The sequence below is a fragment of the Anastrepha ludens genome, chromosome 5 (genome assembly GCF_028408465.1).
Source record: "Anastrepha ludens isolate Willacy chromosome 5, idAnaLude1.1, whole genome shotgun sequence".
Lineage (NCBI taxonomy): Eukaryota > Metazoa > Arthropoda > Insecta > Diptera > Tephritidae > Anastrepha > Anastrepha ludens.
Window position 1 is genome coordinate 72,079,572 of NC_071501.1, and position 15,112 is coordinate 72,094,683.

The window sequence follows — 15,112 nt, forward strand, 5'->3', positions numbered from 1 at the left end:
CTGAAATAAAAAAACAGAATTATTTGGTTAAATTATCACCAAAACCTCCCCCCCACTGGCTCCGATTTTTTTTTTTTTCATTTTTACGATGCCAGCGCGTTTTTGAAGCAAAAAGTGCGATTTTCACTGATTTTTTCGCTGTATAAGTGGAAACCGCCCTTAATGTAAAACAAAAAAGTGAAAAATCTCTCCGTGGGGGGGAGGTATTTTATATATAGAAGTTGTATACCAAATTTGAAAAGGATCGGTTAAATATTGTTGAAGTTCTAATAGTCACGGACTTTGAAAAAGTGGTTTCGAGAAAAACGCGTTTGAAAAAAAAATTTAGTTTTACACTTCGCTCCAAACGCTCGCAGCTGTCGCAGAGGAGTGGGGACAAAAACGTCTATCACTCCAAAAGTTTTGCTCCGATTGAGCTGAAATTTTGGGACAATATTTTTGAGATGATTTACTATAAGAAAATGCTATTTCCAAAAAATCGATTTTTTGAAAGTCAAACCCTAGACCCCTCCCTTAACTTCAACAAATTAATAAATTATTTCGAAACTCACATTAGTTAATGCCTGGATTTTCGATATTTAAATAAAGCCTCCAGACATTTTCATTCCGTTAGTTCAAGTTATGAAACGGCAATTCGCAATTCAGTTTGTATTTCCAGGCACCTCGAACTAAACTCCACCATTCCTTTGAGTAGGGAACACAAATTGCTTTCCATAAGAACATTTATTCGTTGCATGCTACAGAGTCAGTAATCATTCCGAAAAATATTGCATAACCACAAGTATTTTAAAATCAAAACCTATTCCTTTTACATTTATAGTTTTCTGCCTTTTAAACATATCAGAATGAAATAAGTTGAACGCTTTTTGCAACTCTTCTGTTTTATGGTGACACTCAAAACGTGCAACAATCTATCCTCGATTTCCGTAAGCTGCTGTGTACCACAAAAGCTGCTTTGGCAGTTTATTAACTTTGAAAAGCGCCTGAGGCACGCTGCATTTTTGAATTTCCTCAGTACCTTATTTCCGCATCCGCAAAAAAATAAAATAATTGAAAGCATAGTGCGCTGTCAAAGAAGGAAAAATGTTCAGTGAGGAAAGAGTATTTCGTGCAACATGATTGAATAAAAAATGTCAGAACGACTTTGCAATGCTGAAAATGAAATGGAAATAAAAGCGGGACTAATGAGATTTTTTGAATTTTAAAAATGCATGCAAATATTCAGGCGAAAAATTTCTATAAATTTAATATGAATTTAATTATTTGAATACTTTGCAGGTGAGTAACTTTTAAAGGTGGACTCTAGTGGGAATGCATTATGTGGAAATATGACACTTTTTCGAAATTTTTTGGTAAATTATTCTCCCGGCCTAGTGCAAATTTTGCTACAATCAGCATGCAGATAGAGTAGAAACACTACTTTGCAAATTTTTTGTGTTTGAAAGTTTCTTGCTGGACTATGAATTGCTGGACAGTGATTGCCAACCTCATTACTATTTCTTCAAATTTTACATTTCCTGTTTCATATGCTTGTATATATGCATTATTACTCCTTTGTTATAAGGAGGCACAGCATGAAAATATTTTTAACATTTCTATATAATATTTAACTAATAATCCCAAAGTAAAATACAATATATTTATTATTTGTCCATTTGAAAAATGATTTGTGTCTCCCACTGAGTACTGCATTGAAGATATTCAAAAGTAAGAGAAGTGCATGCAAGTAAATATAAATGGTAGGAAACGGAAATAAATTTATCGGAAAACAACAACATTAAGTCTAAAATAAAACCTCTTACTCAACCTCAATGAAAAGCAGAATGACCAAAGTCATTACAAATGCACGTACAGGGTAGTGCATAATCATCCAATTCTGTTTTTGAACAACTTTTTTATTAAAAAAAAATATTTTGAGTAAAGGTAATCTTTCTTTTACCTTTACGCGGTCCATTGCTTGTCTGTTTATAAACTGTAGCTATCTTGTTCTATCTCCCGGTAGGGTGAGTAATTTTGTGCCACCTTGTAGAACGATTTTTGCTACGCAGTTTTATAGCCAATTAAATTCTAGTCTAGTAAAGTGCCAGTTTGATTTCCCGTGGATTTTTGCATTTGACGCATTTTCTCCGTATCAAAAACAAAATCGTGCTGTGGGGGTCGTCTCTTTGCGGCACACGCTAAATAATACTCAATGATTTGCGGCGTCGTCGACCTTTTAAAGCTGCAACCCATTTCTTTCGCCTGTGGACTATACCCATCAACCAATTGATTATGATTTCAGATCTCTAAGTTGCTGGTTGCTGTATTCTGCCACCTGAGTGTCAAATATGATTGACGTACGATGCCATTTGCAAAAATTATAAATCTTCCGATAGAGTGTTAGTTTTTAAGAATTAGAATTCAATTATCTACATGGATATTTTGAAAAATTAAATTCATCAATGGAGTAAAAGTAATGCATATTTTTTATTTTTGATCAGATTAAAGAAACTTTAACAATTCAGCCAAATCTGGATCGATTTAGACTAAAGTATTCAAAGTATCATTGGAAATGAAATTCCTTCTCACAGTTCAAATCGAAAATCTAGTTAAAAGCAAGACATTTTTTAAATCTAATTTTGCTTAGAAAAACTCGCATTTTGGTCCAGCTCATGTAACTCCGCATACCTTTTAAGCTTAAGCACTGCTATCAGCAGAGGGGATTCTTTAAAAAAAATTTAAAATTAGTTTTATGGATGAAATGTTAATTTCGAAATATTTTAAAATTTAATAAATTTTATAAATCTGATAGAAAAACAGTGGCAATTTTTTTTTTATAAAGGGTATTTAAGACGACAGCAAAATTTTCAACAGAACGTCCAGTTTTTGATCTGCCGATACTTTTGCTTGAATTGTCGACTCATTCTGATGATCATTTCCACCAAAAAAAATCACGCATTTTGTGATTAGGATGATTAATTTTGCGCCATCTTGTATGTATTCATATATTTGCTATACATTTTTTCATTGAGATTTTTAATGAACCTTAGGAAGAGGTTCCATTTTGGACTTAAAAAAAAAACTTCGAAAAAAAACAAAAATTTTTTTTTCATTTAATGTTAATATAATCCTTGAAGAAAATGTCAAACAAATTTTAGAACGTAAATTTAAGTATTTCTTATATTATAGATCGTCAACCGTGACGACTCTATTCTTTGCGTTCGAGCGCTGGAAGAAGTATAGTTACGTTCCCGCCTTTAGACGCATTTTTTTCAAAACTATATTTTTCGAATTGGCGTACACGTTAACTCGAAAAGTTATTGAGCGATCTCCCTGAAAATTTGCACACATCTTGTTTATGATATTACTTTTTATGTTAATTTACAACCTTTTGAAAATTTTTCAAAAAAATTATTTTTTCGAAGCAAAAATAGTAGGAAAATTCGCTCCAAAAACCATTTTTTTTTTAACATTTTATTCCGCTACTTTTTTCATATATTGTTAATTCATATAGAAATTGTGAAATTAGTAAACAAAAAAATGTTTGGTTTTTTGTCAGGTCACTGATGGCTATGCTACAATGCCCGCCGATTGAGAAGCCCCGCTGCGATCTTCGTGGAAGAATTGAGTGTACATCTGCCATTTTAAATGATTAAAATAAAACAAAAAAATTATATTATTTAACGTATAAAAAATGTATTGGCTTCTTCATTTTAAATAATTTTAATGAAAATCAGGGAAAATATGGCCGTTTACAAGTATCTGTCCCCTTAAGCCCCTGTGGCATCAGAGGTGATTCTTTAAAAAAAATGTTTTTAGAAAATAATTTTATTTATAAAACATTTATAAATGTTATTTATAATATTTTAAAAGAAACCTTGAAGTGTACTAAATTTAATAATTCCGATAAAAAACAGTGCCAATTTTTTTTATGAACGAATAGTGTTGCACCCTATTATAGGTATATGCATTTTTTAACTATCCATTTTCAATAAATAATTTATTTTTCTTGCCTTTCCTTTAACAAACACTGTAACTGCACAAAAGTGGACACAAACTCATCTTTCAATGAATTCACTTGAACATTTTTGCAATTATTTCAGCACAGGTATCTATTGTTTAATTTTCTTGCCATTTATATAAATAATAAAAAAGGATTTTGAGAGTTTGTGGTATTTATATACTTGTACGTATCTTCATCTGTAACCCATACACGCACACACACATACACATATAACAATATATCATCGCTTGTGTGCATTACAAATTGGCCAGTGAAATCACCATGAAAATTGCAAAATTGCACAGAAGATAGCCACGAACTGTGACCGACCCAACTGCTGTTGTGCTGAAAAGTTGCGGTGGAACCTTATTCAGTTGGCAAAGCAAGCAGAACATACCGCAAATGTAGCGCTAAATAAAGTGCCTTTGTGTGTACATGCACACATACACATAAAATATATGTCCATGCAACGGTAAAATATTGCATTTTATTGTAACTATAAGTGGAAGTATGAATTTGTACCTGAGTGTTGCAACAATTGCAGATGACAGCAGCAAGCAAACAGATATCTACTGTGAAATGTATGTCTATCTGTTTGTATGTATATATATTTGTAGGCACTACCCGACATCTCTCCCTTCTCCGCATCCTCTCTCTCTATCAGCGCACATATCGAGCACTTGGGATCAGGTTGGTAGAAATGAAAATGTCACTTTTCCACTTGCGTGGGATTAGGCCCCACACTTCTACATTTACCATGAAGTACCCAATTGTGAGCTACAGCTACAATGACAAGCCATAGATACACTGCACGTAACTCATTCACGTGGCATCGAAGAAGTTGTGCGAATTTTCTATGACAATTTCATTATTCTACTAGACTTCAAATGCACAAATAGCAAAGAAGAGGAAGTGTCATATATGCATCCACACACACACACACACGTGGATATGGGTACTTTCAGGTGTGATGCATGGGCTTGTGTGTGTGCTGCTTGCTGTGCTACACATGCTGCAAGTGAACAATTGCCACAAATGTTGAGCATTTAACATTTTACGAGCACACAATGCATTGGCAATTTGCTTGTTATGTAACGCAATGACAGAGTAAAATCTCTTTCACACTTGTCACTCCAATAGGAATTTGCATTGTCGCTTACAGCAAATATTATTTTATAACATTTTGTGAAATAATTGATGTAACATATTTTGTGGCATTTTGACCAAGACCAAGTGGGGCTTATGTGGATTTGGAATCGATTTTCCATTAGTATTTGTTCAAAACGTATTTCGTCTGTGGCACTTTTTGTGGTATTTGATTTGTTTAAATTGCATTCTTGTTATCGCTTTACTAATTGCATTTAGTAAAATCAGAATATAATAAATGTAGGAAGGCCAGCAAGTCAGTTGAGTAAGGCAATAACAAATTTAAGAAGTAGATGTTGCTGTTTATATTTACAAAAAGGAAAAAATCTAAATTAATACTTGCGTAAGGCTTCTTTTATCAAATCTGATTGAAATGGTAGAAAAAATTCTACTGAATATTTTGCGTAAAACCAATGTAAAATATTTTTTTTTGTTTTGGAAGAAAACACCGAATACCGTCAGAAAAGACTTGTCAACAATGCGATTTTTAAGCCATTTCAAAGTTGCATTTTATTATACCAAAATTTAATGGGCTAAAATTCTGCATACCCGGAATTTTTCTACAAATTCCATTAAAAAATGTAGAATTTTAAGCTTAAGCACTGCTATCAGCAGAGGGGATTCTTTAAAAAAAATTTAAAATTAGTTTTATGGATGAAATGTTAATTTCGAAATATTTTAAAATTTAATAAATTTTATAAATCTGATAGAAAAACAGTGGCAATTTTTTTTTTATAAAGGGTATTTAAGACGACAGCAAAATTTTCAACAGAACGTCCAGTTTTTGATCTGCCGATACTTTTGCTTGAATTGTCGACTCATTCTGATGATCATTTCCACCAAAAAAAATCACGCATTTTGTGATTAGGATGATTAATTTTGCGCCATCTTGTATGTATTCATATATTTGCTATACATTTTTTCATTGAGATTTTTAATGAACCTTAGGAAGAGGTTCCATTTTGGACTTAAAAAAAAAACTTCGAAAAAAAACAAAAATTTTTTTTTCATTTAATGTTAATATAATCCTTGAAGAAAATGTCAAACAAATTTTAGAACGTAAATTTAAGTATTTCTTATATTATAGATCGTCAACCGTGACGACTCTATTCTTTGCGTTCGAGCGCTGGAAGAAGTATAGTTACGTTCCCGCCTTTAGACGCATTTTTTTCAAAACTATATTTTTCGAATTGGCGTACACGTTAACTCGAAAAGTTATTGAGCGATCTCCCTGAAAATTTGCACACATCTTGTTTATGATATTACTTTTTATGTTAATTTACAACCTTTTGAAAATTTTTCAAAAAAATTATTTTTTCGAAGCAAAAATAGTAGGAAAATTCGCTCCAAAAACCATTTTTTTTTTAACATTTTATTCCGCTACTTTTTTCATATATTGTTAATTCATATAGAAATTGTGAAATTAGTAAACAAAAAAATGTTTGGTTTTTTGTCAGGTCACTGATGGCTATGCTACAATGCCCGCCGATTGAGAAGCCCCGCTGCGATCTTCGTGGAAGAATTGAGTGTACATCTGCCATTTTAAATGATTAAAATAAAACAAAAAAATTATATTATTTAACGTATAAAAAATGTATTGGCTTCTTCATTTTAAATAATTTTAATGAAAATCAGGGAAAATATGGCCGTTTACAAGTATCTGTCCCCTTAAGCCCCTGTGGCATCAGAGGTGATTCTTTAAAAAAAATGTTTTTAGAAAATAATTTTATTTATAAAACATTTATAAATGTTATTTATAATATTTTAAAAGAAACCTTGAAGTGTACTAAATTTAATAATTCCGATAAAAAACAGTGCCAATTTTTTTTATGAACGAATAGTGTTGCACCCTATTATAGGTATATGCATTTTTTAACTATCCATTTTCAATAAATAATTTATTTTTCTTGCCTTTCCTTTAACAAACACTGTAACTGCACAAAAGTGGACACAAACTCATCTTTCAATGAATTCACTTGAACATTTTTGCAATTATTTCAGCACAGGTATCTATTGTTTAATTTTCTTGCCATTTATATAAATAATAAAAAAGGATTTTGAGAGTTTGTGGTATTTATATACTTGTACGTATCTTCATCTGTAACCCATACACGCACACACACATACACATATAACAATATATCATCGCTTGTGTGCATTACAAATTGGCCAGTGAAATCACCATGAAAATTGCAAAATTGCACAGAAGATAGCCACGAACTGTGACCGACCCAACTGCTGTTGTGCTGAAAAGTTGCGGTGGAACCTTATTCAGTTGGCAAAGCAAGCAGAACATACCGCAAATGTAGCGCTAAATAAAGTGCCTTTGTGTGTACATGCACACATACACATAAAATATATGTCCATGCAACGGTAAAATATTGCATTTTATTGTAACTATAAGTGGAAGTATGAATTTGTACCTGAGTGTTGCAACAATTGCAGATGACAGCAGCAAGCAAACAGATATCTACTGTGAAATGTATGTCTATCTGTTTGTATGTATATATATTTGTAGGCACTACCCGACATCTCTCCCTTCTCCGCATCCTCTCTCTCTATCAGCGCACATATCGAGCACTTGGGATCAGGTTGGTAGAAATGAAAATGTCACTTTTCCACTTGCGTGGGATTAGGCCCCACACTTCTACATTTACCATGAAGTACCCAATTGTGAGCTACAGCTACAATGACAAGCCATAGATACACTGCACGTAACTCATTCACGTGGCATCGAAGAAGTTGTGCGAATTTTCTATGACAATTTCATTATTCTACTAGACTTCAAATGCACAAATAGCAAAGAAGAGGAAGTGTCATATATGCATCCACACACACACACACACGTGGATATGGGTACTTTCAGGTGTGATGCATGGGCTTGTGTGTGTGCTGCTTGCTGTGCTACACATGCTGCAAGTGAACAATTGCCACAAATGTTGAGCATTTAACATTTTACGAGCACACAATGCATTGGCAATTTGCTTGTTATGTAACGCAATGACAGAGTAAAATCTCTTTCACACTTGTCACTCCAATAGGAATTTGCATTGTCGCTTACAGCAAATATTATTTTATAACATTTTGTGAAATAATTGATGTAACATATTTTGTGGCATTTTGACCAAGACCAAGTGGGGCTTATGTGGATTTGGAATCGATTTTCCATTAGTATTTGTTCAAAACGTATTTCGTCTGTGGCACTTTTTGTGGTATTTGATTTGTTTAAATTGCATTCTTGTTATCGCTTTACTAATTGCATTTAGTAAAATCAGAATATAATAAATGTAGGAAGGCCAGCAAGTCAGTTGAGTAAGGCAATAACAAATTTAAGAAGTAGATGTTGCTGTTTATATTTACAAAAAGGAAAAAATCTAAATTAATACTTGCGTAAGGCTTCTTTTATCAAATCTGATTGAAATGGTAGAAAAAATTCTACTGAATATTTTGCGTAAAACCAATGTAAAATATTTTTTTTTGTTTTGGAAGAAAACACCGAATACCGTCAGAAAAGACTTGTCAACAATGCGATTTTTAAGCCATTTCAAAGTTGCATTTTATTATACCAAAATTTAATGGGCTAAAATTCTGCATACCCGGAATTTTTCTACAAATTCCATTAAAAAATGTAGAATTTTCATGAAATCTTTTTTGTTAATTTGCAGTGTTTGAGCTAATACGCCTTTTGGGAACAAACTATTTTCTCTGAAAAAAACTATTAAAACTACACAAGAAACAAGTAAATTGGGAAAAATGGTTAATAGGGCTCTATGCCATAATTTTTAAAGCACCGTAGAATTAAAAAAGTTGCACGGCACAGGCAACTATACATCACAAGTCGCAGTAAAGACAACAATTAGCAATAATGCTGGAGATTTACTATTTAACTATTTTTAGCAACCCTACGACGATTGCATCCAACGCCGTAGCCGAATAGGTTAGTGCGTGACTACAATTCGGAAGTGCATAAGTTCGAATCTTCGCGAAACACCAAAATGAAGAAAAAGTTGTTTCTAATAGCAGTCGCTCCTCGGCAGGCAATGGCAAACTTGCAGGTGTATTTCTGCTAAGAAAAAGCTCCTTATAAAAAGTCATCTGCCGCTCGGAGACATTTGTGGAACAACATCAAGATGCACGGCACCTATCAAAAGTGTACGCGCCAATTATTAATTTTTTTAATATTTTTTCAAGATGATTTGTTTGTTATTTTAATATTTTGTCTGGTGATTTGTTTACTGAAAAGAGACGAATTTTTCTGCTAAATTTCAAGGAATGGATTTCCCAAATAGAAGAAGAAAATATGAAAAGTGTTAGTAAGGCATAAACTTTAATAAAAAAGAAGTTGGAAGAAGAAAAATACCTTCTTCCAATGACCACAATATATTATAAAAGAAACAAGTTTTTCAGGAACTCAATTGCATGCACGATGTTGTTATTGAAAATATCCCTTTGCCTTAATTTAATGTTTTATGAAAAACTTCTATATGAAGTAAAAATACGTAAACTCGCTGCGCAATTCATTAGCTCTCTTTTGACTGTAAATTTGCAATAAGCAATCTTTTCGCCAAAAAATCTGCAGAGAAAATAATAAATAAAATAACAGGAGGGCATCACTCTCTTAAGCAAAGGAAAGTTACGTCCTTCTTAAAAAGCGTTAACGTCAAAAGTGGAGGCTGGTAGGGAAACTCTCTGATTGCCAATCGCTTGAAAGTGGGCCGGGCGAATCTTCTGCGAATGGTCCAAGCAGGTCAAACCCGTTCGAAAGCGAGCTAATATAAGACAGTGAAGCAAGTATATCTGGTGGTGTGCTGGGTTTTCTACCCACTACGTAAAAATCCCCCAATGAAAACATTAACCAAGCCTCGGATGAGAACTTCCTACACCGATGACAACCACTGCAAGCGAACTAAGGATTACGATTTGCGGGCATGAACCTGGGCAGTCTTTTCCCTTAGTGGAGAAGGTGCCTCTGCCCGACTGAGAGATGTCCGCGTAAGAGCAAAGGCTGGCATCACTACCATTCAATAGATGCGATGGACGGAACAAGGTAAGAAAAAGTAGTATAACTACAACGAAGTATACTACAGCTGCCATGTAAAGGAACGCAAATTCGGTGTTGGATTTGTTGTGAGAGAGAGACTTTCCCAGTAATTTCGTTCACTCCAGTGGTCAAGTCTAGCAATAATCCACATCAAAGCGAGATTCTTCAACTTCCTGCTCATTTGCGGTCAAAGATTTCTTCTATGTGCGCCCTAACATTGCTATGAACACTGCCTCCGCCACGATATAAAAAACGTTGTTGACGACTTCAATGCCAAAAATGTCAGATATTAGATATTGAAATGTTCACGGAAGTCCGGTGGTTAAGCCGCGCTGATTCCTTGCATAGATTATTCTCTCTAAGGATAGAAGTATTGGAATTTTTTACGTTTAGAGAATTTTGTTGGAACAGAAAAATTAGAACAGGCTTGGCAGGATAGTGAATTTATTTTGGATTTAGTTTTCATATATCTCAGATGTAAAAAATTATTTAAATGCACTGAATTTGAAACTGCAAGAAAGAGAAAAAACTTTAACCAGTTTATTTAAAGAAATTATTAATTATCAAACCATTTTATTTTTACTTTTCGCGAAGTTCGATCCATGGATTATTCAAAATTCTCACAAGCCGCTAATAGTATTGCATAGACAGAGACGCCCACAAAAAATGATCATCATGCCCCACTACTGCAAACTCTTTTCTTAAATTTTAAGGACAGAGTTGGAAGCATTAAATTTATTTGTTAAAACCAAAGAAATCAGTTAAAAACAAGCCATTTAAAAAATATACTTCTAACAAGAAACTGTCCCAAAAATATTAACATTAATAATCAATAAACTACGTTTTAAAGTTTATGATTTCTTCGTTGTCAATTTAATTTCGTTTAAAATAAACTGGGATTATGCGCAAATAAATAGATTTTTCCTTTTTGACACTTTTAGTCTTTAAATTTTACTCCTTTCGCCACCGTACAGTGCGATTACTCTGTGCTTACCAAGAAACTCGGAAAGTCAATTTTGCCTACCTCTGTTCTAGATGCTTGAGATTTCAGAAATGACTAAACAAAATTTGGAAAACAAAAATTGGTAAATAAGAAATTTGGAAAAAAAAATCTGTTCTAGATTCTTAAGATTTAAGAAATGGCTAAAAAAGTTTGGTAAAAAAATTGAAAAAAAATTGGAAAAAAATTTTCGAAACAAAAATTTGGAAAAAAAAAATCCGAAAAAAATTGGATAAAAATATATACCATTTTTTGGAAACTTTTTAAATATCTTTAAAACACTTAATTTTATTGAAAAATTAAGCACTACCAGAGTATAGAAATTTTTTGATATCATTTCATTTGAAATACCACATATTTTTCGGTTGGCACAATCTCCAGATAGTAGAAATTTGCTTGTTTTCTTCAACCCAAAGGTCTTGTCTCGAAAAGTAAATGACAAAAAAACTAGTAGATTTTCCAACTCAGCACCGATCTTACATAGGAATCGGACTGGTCCGAACCATTGCTTGTAAGAGTATTTTACATTGCAATGGAAACTAGTAAAAATCTGTTTTCACCCACCTTTCTGAGAGAAATAAGTAAACAGTTTGAAAATTTTAAATTTCTTAATTTTGTTCATTTGTTCATTTTAGCAACAAAACCCCACTGAAAAAAAGGAAAAAAAAAAACAAACAGAACACGAAATTCACAAAAAAATAATAAACTTATGCCTGAATGAAAGCAAAATAAACAAGTAAAAAATATTGTTGCATACATTTATGGGCATCCATCAAATGCCCGAAAGTACAAAGTAACTCAGCACACCGCCAGTACCTGTTGTCGGAATACCTATTTGTCAGCAGGAACCAAACAGCAATAAGCAGCTTGAAGCTTGTGATGCTAACGTCACATAGCAATAACAATCTGCATCCGCATTGTTGTTGTATTACAGCAGTGCAATTGCAAGTTACTTGTACGCTCCTACTACTCCAATTCCTCGCAGTCTGCCATTCACTCAAACTGTTTTGATTATTGTTGTTGCTCTTGCGCTTGATAGTGCAGCCTTTGCTGCCGCCGCTACGGGCATCCCAACGAGACAAATTAAAATTGTAGTCAGCAGTAAAATGAAAATGCAGCAACAACAACAATACTCGCCGGCAGCGTCTCCCACGACGCCACAAAGCAAATGCCACTACTGCTGCTGCTGCTACTGACGATCAACTCACATTCTCACAGTTCCAACAACAACTAGTCGTTATGATAATATTGCTAGGGGTAACGTTGTTGTTGGAGTAAAAGTGCTGTTATGGTTTTAGTCTTATTTTTGTTGCTGACGATGCTAGGAATAATTACAACGACGACTCGGTGGCAATACTGTGGGTGCATATACATATGTAGGTATTGGGGATGTCAATCCCGATGCTTTCGGGACTTATAACTTCTTAAGCAGCATATTAAATGGGTGTGCAATTGAAACGCCAGTGTTAGTTTTTATTTTTTGCAGCCGATGTTGGACATTTTCTTCAATGTAGAAGACTCCTGTACATTTCCTGGGAGAGCTTCTGAAAAAATATTGATGCAAGTTTTTTCGATCAAAGTTGTTATAACATAATGCATATTTGAATCCCGGGACTAATCTCGATATTCCGCGCTTATAATAGCGGGATCCCGAAAGTCCCGAGATAGTAAAAATCGAAAAATTAGCATTCCTAGTACATTCTGTACATACACAAGTACGAGTACACTATGACTATGAATCCACAATGCGTCACAATGTCGTGAACTGTGTCGAACAAAGCTGAAAGTGCAAATTAGTGTCGTGGAGGAAGCAGCAACAGAAAAAGGCAGCATAGTAAGGAAAAACACGAATACCAATGCAACATGCCAGAAACTACCCCACAAACGAACCAAGCAACCACTGAGCCAACCACTCACCCAAACCAAATAGCCAGCCATGCGACAAGTCAATGAGTCAACGAGTCAACCAGCTGACTAACTAACTCAGCAAGAATCTAAATGTAACCAAAAAGCACACTCGAGATGACAATTTCCGGTATTGTTACTACTAGCAACGTCAAAAGCAACACGCAGCAGCAGGAATAAGACAAGAATAAAAAGACATCTAGACTAGCTTTACTCAGCCATTGTCAGTATAGAAAGTTTGCATGTTAGCATTTGCCTCTGTATGAGTATAAGTGTGTGTTTGTGTATTCATAAATATGTGGGTGGGCAAATTGCCCAGTCAGCACTCTAATTTCAGAACGACTTCAGTTCCTAGTCACTAAAGTGCAGACTAACTGCTATTTAAATCTGGAGATAAATATTCTTTAACCTTCCATATCTTTCCAAAGCAAGAATTTATTTACTTATTTTTTCAATAAAAAGTTATGTGCTAAAGACTTTAAATATCTACTATGAGATAGAAGTTTCTTACACTTCTTTGGGTACTTTAAATTGAAAAATAATTTTTAAAACATTTCGCATTATTTAAACTGTTTTAATGATCTACAAATATTTAGTTTTCGTATTTTTATTTTATGAAGTCAATGTCAATTTTGGATTAAAGTAACAAATTAAACTTTTATTTGATTTTATCTGTCCACCTATCTGTCGATACTTCGTTGTAAATTAGAAGTCATATTTAAAAACTTTTGGATGATCAACTCATTAAGTTTCGGAACTCACCGTACAGCTTTGGGATGAGGCTTCCAAGTAACTACAGTATATTTGGTATACTACGCCCTATAAAGAGATCATCATTTACTTTGATAGCCAAGGGGGAATCAATACTGTCGGATTTGATCTGTGAATGTGTAACTTGGCTTTGAACAATTCCCGCACGAGCTCACAAAGGCATTAGCGGAAGCTGTGTAACTGCTGATCTGGCTAGACAGACCACTCCTAAGGGGGCTTATCAGTGTAAAGGAAAATGGAGGTTACATGTATTCTGCTCTTGGATAAGGGATGTTCGAGGCGGCTCAGCGTGAGCTGTATGTGAACACTAAAAAGCAAAGTTCTAAAAATGAACAGTTGAACCACAAGCATTCAAGGGAACTTGTATGACCACTAAAGTCGCAGCTCTTGAAGGTGGTGGAGGTCTTAAGGGAGTACTTTCGGATGGAAGCCACACAGATGGGAGACTCATCATAATTTTGAACGCTTTTAGCGGTGCTAACCATACAGAGGATGAAGTGAAATCCTCTCAGCGTCTATGCACTTCTTCTCAGCTACCTATTATTATCGAGTCTTTTTAAAAATATGTAAGAAGTTATCAGGCTGAAATGGAAATCGTCGATGTTTAAATAACGGGTGTTTTTGTTAGAGAACAGGAAGCTTAATTGGAAATGATTCATAGAAAAATATTCGTTACATTGGCCTTATTTTGCATATAGTTTTGGGGCATCGCGAGGCTCACTATTTACAAACTCTTCGCAGTAAATCAGGCTGTTGGCCTGCAAGCGCTCAGTCATTTCTAGTTTATAGTCGATAGCCTTTAACGATTATGCTTTCACTTCGTTTATTGTAAATTTTCAAGGTAAATAAATAGTAATAATAATATAGTATATTAATATTAAAAACACAACAATAATAATAAAAAAATAACAATAATAGGTTTTGGGTTCTCAGCGTAGGTATGTGACTATACATATCGCCAGCGAAAAATATCGAAAAGAGTAAAATCGCACAAACGAAGTCACCAGTGATTCCATCGCCTCACAAAGCGCATTTTTTGTGTGGATACAACAGCTTTTCCGCAATGGTTTGAAGACAACACGGTGCGACAAAAATCTATTTTTTTTATTTAAAGGAAAAATTGCATATGCACGTGAAATTTGGTTTTTGTTGTTCTAAAATACCGCTTGCTTGGTTTTTCATTTTCTCGTCAATTCAGTTTTTTAAAAGACTTTAAAGTTTCAAGGGTCAGGTGTAAACAAAGGTAGCCATTGCGTGTACTTTACTG